Source organism: Sus scrofa, chromosome X (genome assembly GCF_000003025.6).
Source record: "Sus scrofa isolate TJ Tabasco breed Duroc chromosome X, Sscrofa11.1, whole genome shotgun sequence".
NCBI classification, from domain to species: Eukaryota; Metazoa; Chordata; class Mammalia; order Artiodactyla; family Suidae; genus Sus; species Sus scrofa.
The window spans coordinates 90,423,049-90,436,054 of NC_010461.5; positions in this window are offsets into that span (position 1 = coordinate 90,423,049).

Consider the following 13,006-nt stretch of genomic DNA (forward strand, 5'->3'; position numbering starts at 1 on the left):
AAATACCTCTCCTGACCTTGCTTTCTTGCAAAGTCACCGCCATAGAAACAAACATATGTCACTCAAATAAAATCCACAGGTCAAATTCTGTGAGAAAAACTTTTGTGTGTGTGTCTACCCAAAGTGCACAATGGATGGGGATATTGACCTTGCTCAGGATTCTCTTGAAGAGTAAAGGCCACAGTATGATAGAGTGCATATGTTTCTACCGGCCCGTGATGCTGGAGTGCAATGATAATATCCTCCAGAGGTAACGTTAAGGTGCCTTCTGCTTTTTGTAACTGACTGTCAAGCTGGGAGCTAAAGATTCCATGTTTCCTTTAAATAAAGAAAGTAAACAAGCCTTAGCGTGTCCACAAAACACATTCAGACTGTAAGCATTGCTGCTTCTACATCTGCCTCTAAATGGCTATTAACTAACTCTTGTCAAATGCTTTGTGACACAACTGTGAAAAACTACTCGAACAAAGGTTATGCACTGTATTTATTACGTGGTAAAACTGGAAATTTAATTAAACCCAATAGTTACTGATGATTTTATCACTACCTCGATTTATTCTCATGTTTACAATATAGTTATTTTTCATCTCAGAAAAAAAGGAATAATGGTAACGTGGTGAGTAGTGAACACTTTAATATTGCTAAATTATTTTCTTCGGTTTCTGGCAGTGTGGGTGAGATGAGGAGCGTTCACATAGTTCAATGAAAAAAACCCTGCCATTTATGCCCAAACAAGTGTTATTTTTATCCTCTGTCATCAAACTTTCTCAACTGTCATCCTTGAACAACTGCAGAATGTAATATTATTAGCTACCACTTTGATCTAACCTTGTACACATATGACACATGGTTGCGGTGGCGGAGGTAGTTATCAGATCCCTTTTATATTTGAATGAATATGTGACTGAAGACTGGAATTCTTTACCTACTTTTCAATTTGAATGGATAAATCAGCGATTGTTTTTTTGATTACGTATCAGATCCTTCCCTCCTGAAACCTTTCTTTATCTAATGAACACATTAATGACCCAAAGGACCATGGCCCACTTTTGACTCTTTCTTAGTTGTTTCATGTATATCTTCTATTGTCAACTGTAGTGCAAACTAATTGAATGTTATTTTACTACCGATTTCCTTGAGACAAAGCGTATTAACGCCTGAATGAGATTTGGATATGCTAATATCTATACGGAATATTGAAGAATGAACAAAGCTAACTAGTTGTGGTTTGGAAAGGAAAGCTTTTTTAGGGAGAGCTTGATCAAAACAAGTATTATTTGGGGCAGTTAAAGGAGTTGTGAGCAACCAAAACATGAAGATGTCTACTATAGTTTGAAGAATCTTTACGTAACTATTTCCCTCTTTTCTCTTTTCCTTAAAGATTTCATCTACTATTCTCTACTCATCTAATGGGGTGAGAAAATGTGTATACAGCAAGTGTGTTTCCAAATTTAATTATAAACATATAGTTGCTTTCTAGAGCACTGATTCCAGTTGCCTGGAGGCACAGGTTGGACAGAGCTAGATTGTCAATTAAAAATATAAAAATGTGTTTTGAATTAAAAATGTCTTTTGTACAAATATTTGATTTAAAGTTCAAATTCAAGAGTTCCCGTTGTGACTCAGTGGCAATGAACGCGACTCGTATCCATGAGGATGCGGGTTTGACCCCTGGCCTCGCTCAGTGAGTTAAGGATCTGGTGTTGCCGTGAGCTGTGTTGTAGGTCACAGACACGCCTCGGATCTGGCATTGCTCTGGCTGTGGCTATGGCCAGCAGCTCCAGCTCCGATTCGACCCCTAGCCTGGGAACCTCCATATGCCGTGGGTGCGGCCCTTAAAAAAGCAAAAAATAAAATAAAGTTCAAAATCACTCAAGGCAGTGAGTTCCATAATCTCTGCTGGATCCTAGCTGAAGTCTAGCTCACTGTTTATATGTCCATAGTTTATGGCTTATTCTCTCACTGAGGGCAATGCACAGTGGTTGGGTCAGGAAGCTCAACCATCTCTCCTTACTTACTACTGCCCGAGATCCCTACCTCAGTTCCCAGTGATTCTCTAGCCCCCTAAATTTCAGTCATATACTCCATCTGGCCTCTGACTTTGGGGCGGTTCACTCATGCCACAGCAACTGCCTGGCAAGTACGCTGCTTCTTAATTCTCAGCTGCCTTCTGCATCCTCCCTAAGTCCCCACGAGGAAGTCTGGATTTCTTCCATGCCACTTGATGGCCCTCTCCCTAACTAACCGCCCATGCTGCCATTTCTACTGCAGATGCTTTATGGTGGCTTATGGTTTTTCTAAGGGGCTTGAAATTTCCCATGCTGCACCCTGCTCTGAGTTCCCAAACGTCTCTGATTCTGTCTTTTATTGAGATACAATAAATAAGGCATGCAATTCACTCATTTAAATTCATGGTTTTTAGCATGTTCGTGGAATTGTGCAATCACCAACATAACTTTGGAACACTTTCATCACCCCCAAAAGAAATTCCATACCCATTAGCAGTGACCCTCTTTTCTCCCCCACTGATACCCCCACCCCCAGCCACTGCAACCAATAATCTATTTTCTGTTTCTATAGATTCAAGTAATCTGGATAGTTCATGCCAATGGATTTATACAATATTTGGCCTTTTGTGTCTGCCTTATTTCACTTAGCATCATGTTTTCAAGGTTCCTCTATATTGTAGCATCTCTCAGTACCTCATTCTTTTTTATGGCAGAATAATATTCCATTTTATGGCTATAGTACAGCCATGTAACAAATGGAGTTTGTTTATCCATTTATCAATTGATTGATATTTGGGTTGTTTCTACTTTTTGGGTATTATGAATACTGCAGCAATGAACGTTCATGTACAAATTTTTATGTGGGTGTATGTTTTAATTTCTCTTGGGTATATACATAGTGGTCAAATTATATGCTATATATAATGGGTTTTATGATAACTCCATATTTAACATTTTGAGGAACTCCCAGACTATTTTCCAGACTGGCTGCATCATTTTAAAATTCTATATGCAGTGTATGAGGGCTCCAATTTTTCCACATTCCTGCCAACACTTGTTTTTTTGTTTTTTGTTTTGTCTTTTTGCCTTTTCTAGGGCTGCTCCTGCGGCATATGGAGGTTCCCAGGCTAGGGGTCTCATCCGAGCTGTAGCCACCGGCCTATGCCAGAGCCACAGCAACGTGGGATCCGAGCCTCATCTGCAACCTACACCATGGCTCATGGCAACACCGGATCCTTAACCCACTGAGCAAGGCCAGGGATCAAACCTGCAACCTCATGGTTCCTAGTCAGATTCATTAACCACTGTGCCATGATAGGAACTCCTGCCAACACTTGTTTTTATCCTAAAAAAATATTATCGTAGACATCCTAGTGAAGCGAACTTGTATTTCACTGTAGTGTTTTTTTGTTTGTTTGTTTTTATTTTTGTCTTTTTAGGGCCACACTCATGGCATATGGAGGTTCCCAGGCTAGGGGTCAAATCTGAGCTATAACTGCCAGCCACAGCCACAGCAATGCCGCATCTTCAACCTACACTATAGCTCACGGCAATGCCGGATCCTTAACCCATTGAGTGAGGCCAGGGATCGAACCTGCATCCTCATGGATACTAATCAGCTTTGTTTCTGCTGAGCCACATTGGGAACTCCATGTAGTTTTGTTTGTTTGTTTGTTTGTTTGTTTGTTTAAAGGCCGCACCCACAACATATGGAAATTCCCAGGACAGGGATTGTCCAAGCCACAACTGTGGCCTATGCCACAGCTGTGGCAGTGCCAGATCCACTGCACTGGGCCAGGGATTGAACCTGCACCTCTGCAGTGACCTGAGCCACTGTCATCCGATTCTTCACCCACTGTGCTACAGTGGGACCTCTTATTTCATTACAGTTTTGATTTGAATTTCTCTATGACTAACATGTGCTTGTCACACATTGTATCTTTTTTGGAGAAATGTTTACTCAAATCTTTTGTCCATTTTAATTTATTTGTCTTTTTATTATTGAGCTGTGTTTATATTCAAGCTATGAGGATATATCATTTTCAAATATTTTTTTCCATTATGTGGGTTGTCTTTTCACTTTCTTAATGGTGTCCAATTTATTTGTTGCTTATACTTTTGCTATTATATCTAAGAAATCACTACCAAATACGAAGTCATGAAGACTTAAACCTGTGTTTACTTTTAAAAGATCCATAGTTCTAGCTCTTACATTTCAGTCTTTGATCCATTATGAGTTAATTTTTGTACATAATGTGAGGAAAGGGTCCAGATGCATTATTTTGCATATGGGCATCCAGTGGTCTTGGCCAACATTTGTTGAAAAAACTCTTCCTTCCCCATTGAAATGTCACTCTTGTCAAAAACCAATCAAATCAGTTATAATGGAAAAAATAAAAGTCACTTAAAAAACAATAAAAAATAACATAAGAGTTAATTTCTGGACCCTCCATGCTATTCCATTGATTTATATGTCTGTGCTTGGGGCCAGCACTACACCTTTTTTTTGGTCTTTTTTGGCCGCACCCACGGCATATGGATGAGGTTCCTGGGATAGGGGCCAAATCGGAACCGTAGCCACTGGCCTATGCCATAGCCACAGCAAAGCTGGATCTATGCGTGTCTGCAACCTACATATACCACAGCTCACTGCAGCCACCCCAGATCCTTAACCAACCGAACGAGGCCAGGGATTGAACCTGCATCCTCACGGATGCTAGTCAGATTCATTTCCACTGAGCCATGGCAGGAACTCCAACACTGTCTTGATTACTGTAGCTTTGTAGTAAATTTTGAAACTGGGAAGTGTGACTCCTCAAAATTTGTTCTTCTTTTCCAAGACTGTTTTGACTCTTCTGGGGCCCTTGCCTTTCTATATTAATTTCACGATCATCTTGTCAATTTCTGAAAAGCAGCCAGTTGGAATTTTGATAGAGGCTGCATTAAATGTAGAACATTTTGAGGAGTATTGACATCTTAACAATATTAAATCTTCTAATATATGAACAGGGGATTTCTCTCCATTTATTAAGGTCTACTTTAATTTCCTTCACAATGTTTTATGGTTTTCAGAGTATAATTTTGGACTTCTTTTATTAAATTTATTTCTAAGTATTTTATACTTTGTGAAGTTATTGTAGATGGAATTATTTTATTACTTTCAGTTTTTGGATTGTACATTGTGTAGAAACATAACTGATTTTAATATATTGTTTTTACTTGCTACAACTCAGATGAACTGTTTATTAGTTCTAATAATTTATTGGATTTCTTAGAATTTTCCATAAACCAGATCACATCATCTGCAAATAGATATTTTTACTTCTTCTTTTCCAATCCTAAATGTTGTTTATTTCTTTTTCTCGTCTAATTGCTTTGGCTAAAACCTCTAGTACAATGTTGAATAAAATTGGCAAGAGAAGACATCCCTGTCTTGTTCTTGATCTTAGGGGAGAAGATTTCAGTCTTTCACCATTAAGCATGGTGTTAGCTGTGGATTTTTCATAGATACCCTTTAGTAGGTCAAGAAAATTCCCTTCTATTTTTAGTTTGTTGGTTTTTTGTTTTTTGTTTCTTGTGGGTTTTTTGTTTTTTGTTATTTTTTACCATGAAAAGCTAGACTTTTGCCAAATGTTTTTTCTGTGTTTAATGAAAGGATCATGTGTTTTTTGTCATTTGTGGTGTGGATATGGAGTATTATATTAATTGATTTTTGGGATTAAACTAGCCTTGCAATCTCATAATGAATATCATTTGGTCATGGTGTATAATCCTTTTTTATATGTTGCTGGATCAATTTGCTTGTATTTTGTAGAGGATTTTTGCCTCTATATTCATAAGAAGTATTGGTCTGAGTTTTCTCATGATATCTCTGTCTAGTTTTGGTATCAGGATAATACTGGCCTCATAAGATGGGTTGGGAAGTTTTCTTCCTCTTCTATATTTTGGATGAGTTTGAAAAGAATTGGTATTAATTTTTTTTTAAATATGGTAAAATTCACTGGTCGAGCTGGTCCTGGCTTTTCTTTGTTGGGATATTTCTCTTTTTTTACTATTTATTTATTGCTTTTTAAGACACACCCATGACATATGGAAGTTCCCGGGCTAGGGGTCTAATCGGAGCTATAGCTGCCAGCCTACACCACAGCCACAGCAATGCAGGATCCAAGCCATGTCTGTGACCTACACCACAGACCACAGCAACACCAGATCCTTAACCCACTGAGCGAGGACAGTGATTGAACCTGCATCCTCATGGATACTAAACAGATTTGTTTCTGCCCACTCATAAAGGGAATTCCTATTGAGAGATTTTTAAAAAATTATTTACTCAATCTTGTTACTTGTTACAGGTCTATTAAGATTTTCAACTTTGGAATTCCCATTGTGGCGCAGTGGAAACAAATCCGACTAGGAACCATGAGGTTGCAGGTTCCATCCCTGGCCTTGCTCAGTGGGTTAAGGATCCAGCATTGCCGTGATCTGCAGTGGAGGTTGCAGATGTGGCTCAGATCTGGCATTGCTGTGGCTGTGGTGTAGGCCGGCAGCTATTGCTTTGATTCAACCCCTAGCCTGGGAACCTCCATATGCTGTGGGTGCAGCCCTCAAAAGACAAAAAGACAAAAAAAAAAAAAAAAAGATTTTCAATTTCTTTTTGAGTCAATTTTGGTAGTTGGTGCATTTCTAGGAATATGTCCATTTTATCTAGGTTATCTAATTTGTTGGCACACAATTGTTTATAATATTTTTCTAATCCTATTTTGCCCTGTAAGGTAAGGTCTACAGTAATGTCCCCTATTTCATGGCTGATTTTGGAAATTTCAGTCTTCTACTTTTTTCTTTTGGTCAGTCTAACCAAAAGACTTGTTAGTTTTGCTGTCCTTTTCAAACAAACTTTTGTTTCATTAATGTCATCATTTTTTTTCTATTCTGTATTTCATTTATCTCTGTTTTAATCTTTATTATTTCCTTCCCCATGTTTGCCTTGGGTTTACTTTACCCTTTATTCTAGTTTCTCAAGGTGAGAGATTAGGGTATAGATTTATTTTTGCTTTTTATATAAAGGTCTTACAACTGTAAATTTCCCTCTAAGCACTATGTTAGCTGCATCCCATGAGCTTTGGTACATTGTAGTTTTGCTTTTGTTCATTTCAAAGTATTTTCTAATTTTGCTTATGATTTTTTCTTTAACATATCAGTTATTTAGGAGTGTTTTGTTCAATTTCCACATTTTTGTAAATTTTCCAAATCTCTTTCTGTTATTTAGTTATAATTTCCTTCCACTGTGGTAGAGAATATACCTTATATGATTTCAGTCATTTAAAATATTTTGAAACTTGTTTTATGGCCTAGCATATAGTCTATCCTGTGGAATATTCCATGTGCACTTGAGAAGGTAATGTATTCTACTGTTATTGGGTGGAATGCTCTATCAATGTATGTTAGGTTTAATTGGTATGTAGTGTTATCCAAGTATTCTGTTTACTTATTGAGTCATACATAGCCATAATAAAGATTTTTGGCTTTTATTGAAAAATCAAAATGGGAAGCCATTGAAGGGTTCAAGTAGATCAATTTTGCTGCTATGTGGAGAACTGTGCTAGAGGAGAAGAGGGAGAAGGTAATGAGACCATTCAGGAGAATTTGATAATCCAGGGTAGGCCTGAACCTAGGTGATAGCAGTTCTGATGAAATGAAGGAAGATATTGTACATAAATTTGGGAGATAGAGTCAACAAGACTTACTGATAGATATATTGTTGAGGTGAAGAAAAAGAAGGAGATAAGGATGATGCCTAGATTTCTCCTTTAAGTAACGGAATAAGTGGTGGTGACATACTAAGATGGAGAATATAGGGACAGGATCTGGTTGGGAGAAATAGCAAGGGTTCTTGACGAAATAAGTTTAAGGTATTTGCTGGATATCTAAATGGAGATGGCAAGTAGATAGTCAAATATGCATGTTATGAGCTCAGAGTAGAGTCATTACTAGAGAAATAAACTTGAGAGTTATCAACATATAGATGGTATTAGAAGCTATGATGTGGATCAGATAACACAGAAAAGGAATATAGTCACTCTCTGTATCCATGGGTTTCACATCCGCAGATTCAAGCAACCATGGATTTTGATCCTCCACTGGTTGAATCGGCAGATGTGAAACACGCAGATACAGAGGGCTGACTGTATTTGTTGTCCTACGCCATTTTATATAAGGGACTTGAGCATTTGCAGATTTTGGTAGGTGCTGGGCCTTCTGGAACCAATCTTCTGTGGATACCAAGGGTCAACTATACAAAGAAAAAAGAGAAGAAAACCCAAGAGTGAGTCCTGAGATATCACAATGTTAGGAGAACCCTGCAAAGGAGACTAAACAAGAGCAGCCAGTGAGGTAGGGGGAAAATCAGCAGTGTCGCGTCATAATATCCAAAGAAGCAAATGTTGTAACTTGGAGGGAAAGGTTAACTATGTCAAATGCTGCAGGGAGTTTGAGTAAGATAAGGATAGAAAAGTGTCTATTTGATTTGGCAATACGGAGGTTGCTTGTTGCAATAACAGAAGTACTTTCATTGGAATGGAGGGGCCTGAAGCCAGACTAGAGTAGGTTGAAAAGTGAATAGGGAGGTGAAGAACTGCTGATGGTTTGTATACAGACAAATTGGTTGAAATATTTGGCTCTGAAGAGGAGCAAAGAGATGAGAGGATAGTTAGAGAGAAATGTTGGGTCGAAGAGGGCTTTTCTTTAATGTTGAATAGTTTCTAGAGCTATTATACGTAGTTGTTAATTTCATTATAAGCATTATTTCTTTGATAGTCATCAGTGCAAAGTCTTCAGGGAGGTATGCCTACAAGTAATTCTTGGACAGAATAATTGACTCTGAAACACTTCTATCCTGAGCAGCACAAACACTAAGACCTCAAAGCACTAATTATTATTCTAGTCTAGTTTCATAAGTAGGGAGAGGGATAAGTTAGGATTAGCCAAGAAAGAGGGAGCACTGAGCTGTATGGAAATGATGAGCACAGGCGGAAGACAGGCAATAAAATGCCTGGATTTCAGTGGAGGGTGAGAGAAGTAGACAGTCAAGAGGTAAAGAGGGAGGATGTGCATTTTACAGTGAAAATTATAATGGCATGATATTTTTACTGCTTCAGCAAAATTTTGCTCTCCAGAATCACAATAGGACCTAGTGATTGCTTTGGCCATAACTTGTCTGGGGCTACAGATAATGTAAACATCTACTTTCAGGCCTTTAGAACAGCACCTATTCATTCATTGCACAACTCTGAGTAAGTTACTTAACCTCACCTTCCATCTCTCTTAATTTGTGTATTAGTGGGTACCTCATAGAATTGTTGTAAGGATTAAATAAAAGAATGTGTGTAAAATTCTTAGCGTGATGCTTATATTAGTTAGAGCAGACAAGCATTTGTTGAACATCTACTATATGACAGACCCCATAACAGGAATGCAGAGATGAGTAAAGTGTTTCCAATCCTGTAAGGTCTTACAAACCAGTGTAGAGTCAGGGAAAGACTTATAATTATAGGACAGATATTAAGAGTACTCTCTCTCATTTCAGCAACCCACTTACATGGTCACACATCAAATATTTGCTTCACTTAGAACTGTTTCACATATAAAACCTTTTATTTTGAAATTTCATGCTAATCAAAAACTGCTATGTATTCATTTCTCACTCCCTTACTTTGATTAAATTTCTCGGTGATCTCATGTCCTTGTGATGTCATGTCCAGGACCCATCCCTCATTTCCAATCTTCCTGACATCCCCTCCTTTACCACCTGCACGGCACCCTCTTCTCTCCCTACGCGTTCACTAGCCTCCTCAATTCCCTCCTACTTATTACCTTTAACCACATCTGCTCTGCCAACCTCTAATCCTGAATCGACTTCGTCATATATTTTCTTTCCCTCTACCTTCTTTGGGTTTGTTGTTGTTGTTGTTTTTCTCTAGCTCCTTAAAACAGATGCCTAGTTATTTTATCTTTGGCCTTTATTTCTTTTCAGATAAACTCATTTCAGGCTATAGCTTTCCCTCTAAGTATCGCTTTGGTTGCATCCTACAAGATTTGATAGGTAGTATTCTCAATTTAGCTGAGTTTAAAATATTTTATAATTTTCAATATGATTTCTTCTTTGACACATGGTTTATTTAAAAGTATGTTTTAAAATTTTCAGGAGTTCCCACTGTATCTCAGTGGGTTAAGAACTTGACACAGTGTCTGTGAGGATGCAGGTTTGATCCCTGGCCTCGCTCAGTGGATTAAGGATCTGGGCATTGCCACAAGCTGCAGCGTAGGTCACAGATGAGGCTTAGATCCATTGTTGCTGTGGCTGTGGCATAGGACAGCAGCTGCAGTTCTGATTTGACCCCCAGCCCAGGAACTTCCATTTGCCGTGGGTGCAGCTGTAAAAAGAAAAAAAAAATCAAACATATTTAGTTTTCCTAGCTATCATTTTATCGTTGATTTCTGGCCTAATTGCATTGTGATCATAGAAGTGTCACTTGTATTATTTTAATCCTTTGCTTTATGACCCAGTATATGATCAGTTTTGGTGAGTCTTCTATGTGGGGTTGAAAAGAATGTGTACTCTGCAATTTTGGGTTTGATGTTCTATGCACTATTAGGTCAACTTTGTTAATTGTGTTATTAAAATCTTCTAGATACTTATTGATTTGTTTGTTCTCTTTGTTCTATACTGAGAGAGGTGTGTTAAAGGCCCTGGTTATGACTATGAACTTGTCTATTTCTCCTTGTAGTTTTATTGATTTTTGCTTTGTTTATGTTAAGGTTATTACTAGAATCATGCAAATTTAACATTTTTATATCTTCCTCTTAGATTATTTATGGTTGAAAAAGACCCTCTATGTCTTTAGTTGTGCTTCCTTGCCTTAAACATCTATTTTCTCTGATACCAATATAGCAGTACCAGCTTTATTTTGGTTAGCATTTTTGTGAAATGTCTTTTTCCGTCCTTTTCCTGTCAATCTTACGATAGGTTTATGTTTTAATGTAATTATGGTAAACAGCATACGGTTAAGTTTTAAAAATTTAGCCTATCTTTTAACACGAGCATTTGGTCCATTTGTATTTAAATAAAATGACTTCTGTATTTGGATTCCAATCTATCATATTTGAACTTCCTCTTAGCCTTATGCATGATAACTTGTTTTCTTGTATGCTTAGTGATTTTTAATTAAGATTTCCTCATTTCTTGGAAAATTGTTGGTGGCAATGTTTTGAAGTTTAGGATGAGGGTGGCTTCCTGCAGAGAGCATTTGCATTCTGCCAGGTGCCTGGTGGCACTACCAGTCTGGATCTACTTTAAATTCAGAGCTTAAGGGTTTTTGGAGCACCTGGGTAATGTGAATTTAGGCTGCAGATCTTTATTAGATGAGATTTTGTTTAAAGCCTCTCAGGGTAGGTGCCTCCCTCTCCGCTTAGTGCCAAGGCTGCTTTCCTCAAAGTCCCCTTGTGTGTGTGTGTGTGTGTGTGTGTGTGTGTGTGTGTGTGTGTGTGTGTGTGTAGGCTTTTTTCTGGCTCACTGGTACACTAATGGTTTAGCTCCTTGTCATTCCAGTTTTATCTGGGAAAGAGCCTTATTAGACTCCCCAGCTTGGGTAGGCTTCTGGCTTTGTGTTTTTACATAGCTTATGGTTTGTTCCTTGAAGCTTAAATTAAGTTCAGTGAATGTTCTCAAAGAAGTGATTTCATTGGTCTGCTTAGATCTGGGCTTATAATTTCTTACTACCTTTCCAGCTCTGTGATACTTTAAGAAGATGTTTGTTGCATGTTATCCAGCATTTTCAGTTGTTTTCCATGGAAGAGTCAGTTTGCATACCTAGCCCACCATGGCACCAGAACCCCACCGTATTATTTCTCCACCCATGCTCTGAGGCTACAAAACTGCTAGGGAAAAATCAAAACTGGACTGATTGGCTCCATAACACATTTATGATTTCCAGCTTTAGCTGACCCTTCTCTCTGTTGTTTTGTTCAGTTCCATTGCTCATTTCCCACAGCAGCTGTTTCAACCCATTACTGCACTCCTCCTATCGTCCCACCCCACTTCCTTTATCCTGTACTCATTTAATATGATCAAGACTTCCTATTTCACTACGATTTTTTTTTTTTTCAGAGCAGCATTCCTTCAGCTCTCCTTTATTCCACTCCTGTGTTCTCTCTGTTTTCCCATCCTTTTCTGCTTCCGCCCTCTCTTGGAAGAAGGGGTGTATTTTTCCTTCCTCCTTTCCAGGTCTTATGGTCTGGAATAGTCCTATTCAAAGGAGGTAGTGGACCCAAAGAAGGTGGTAGACCCCTTCCAAGCCTCAAGCCGATTGATATTGATCCACAACAGCATAAGCATTGAAGTTGAAAATAAGAATTTCAAAACTTTTAAGGCACTTTGATAAAGCAATTGTATGTTCATTGGTTCTAATAATGAAACATTGGGGCTTATGTTTTGAATGTCTGTTTTTGACTACTTTTTTCTCGTAATTCATTTTTATTATATTTTACAGCAGTACTGGTCTGTGACAGAGGAGCAATTATTTAAAAAGCTGATCCTTTACCACAGATAGTTTGAAAAGTTCTGGACTAGAACCCATCCTCCCCTGACTTGTCTGAGACTCAATTCCATGCATTAGCCCTCTACTCTCTCAGAGCGCCACCATCACTCTCGCTGGCATTCTCCCACCTTAAACGACCTTTCTTTTAACTTTGCCTACCATGCTGCCATCTTATTTTTCACTATATGTTTACTGCCAGCCTTCCTGACAGAATAAGCCTCATATACTCTTTCCTTCTTCCTCATCCCCTCTTAAGCCCTCAAACCACATCAGTTTGGCTTATGCCTCCACTACTGCTCCAACAAAAGCCACTAGGAATGACCAAACCGTCCAGTTCATAATGGTCCTTCCAGTCCTTGTCCTTTCTGTCCCCTACTCTGCATTTGTCATTCATGACCATCCCTT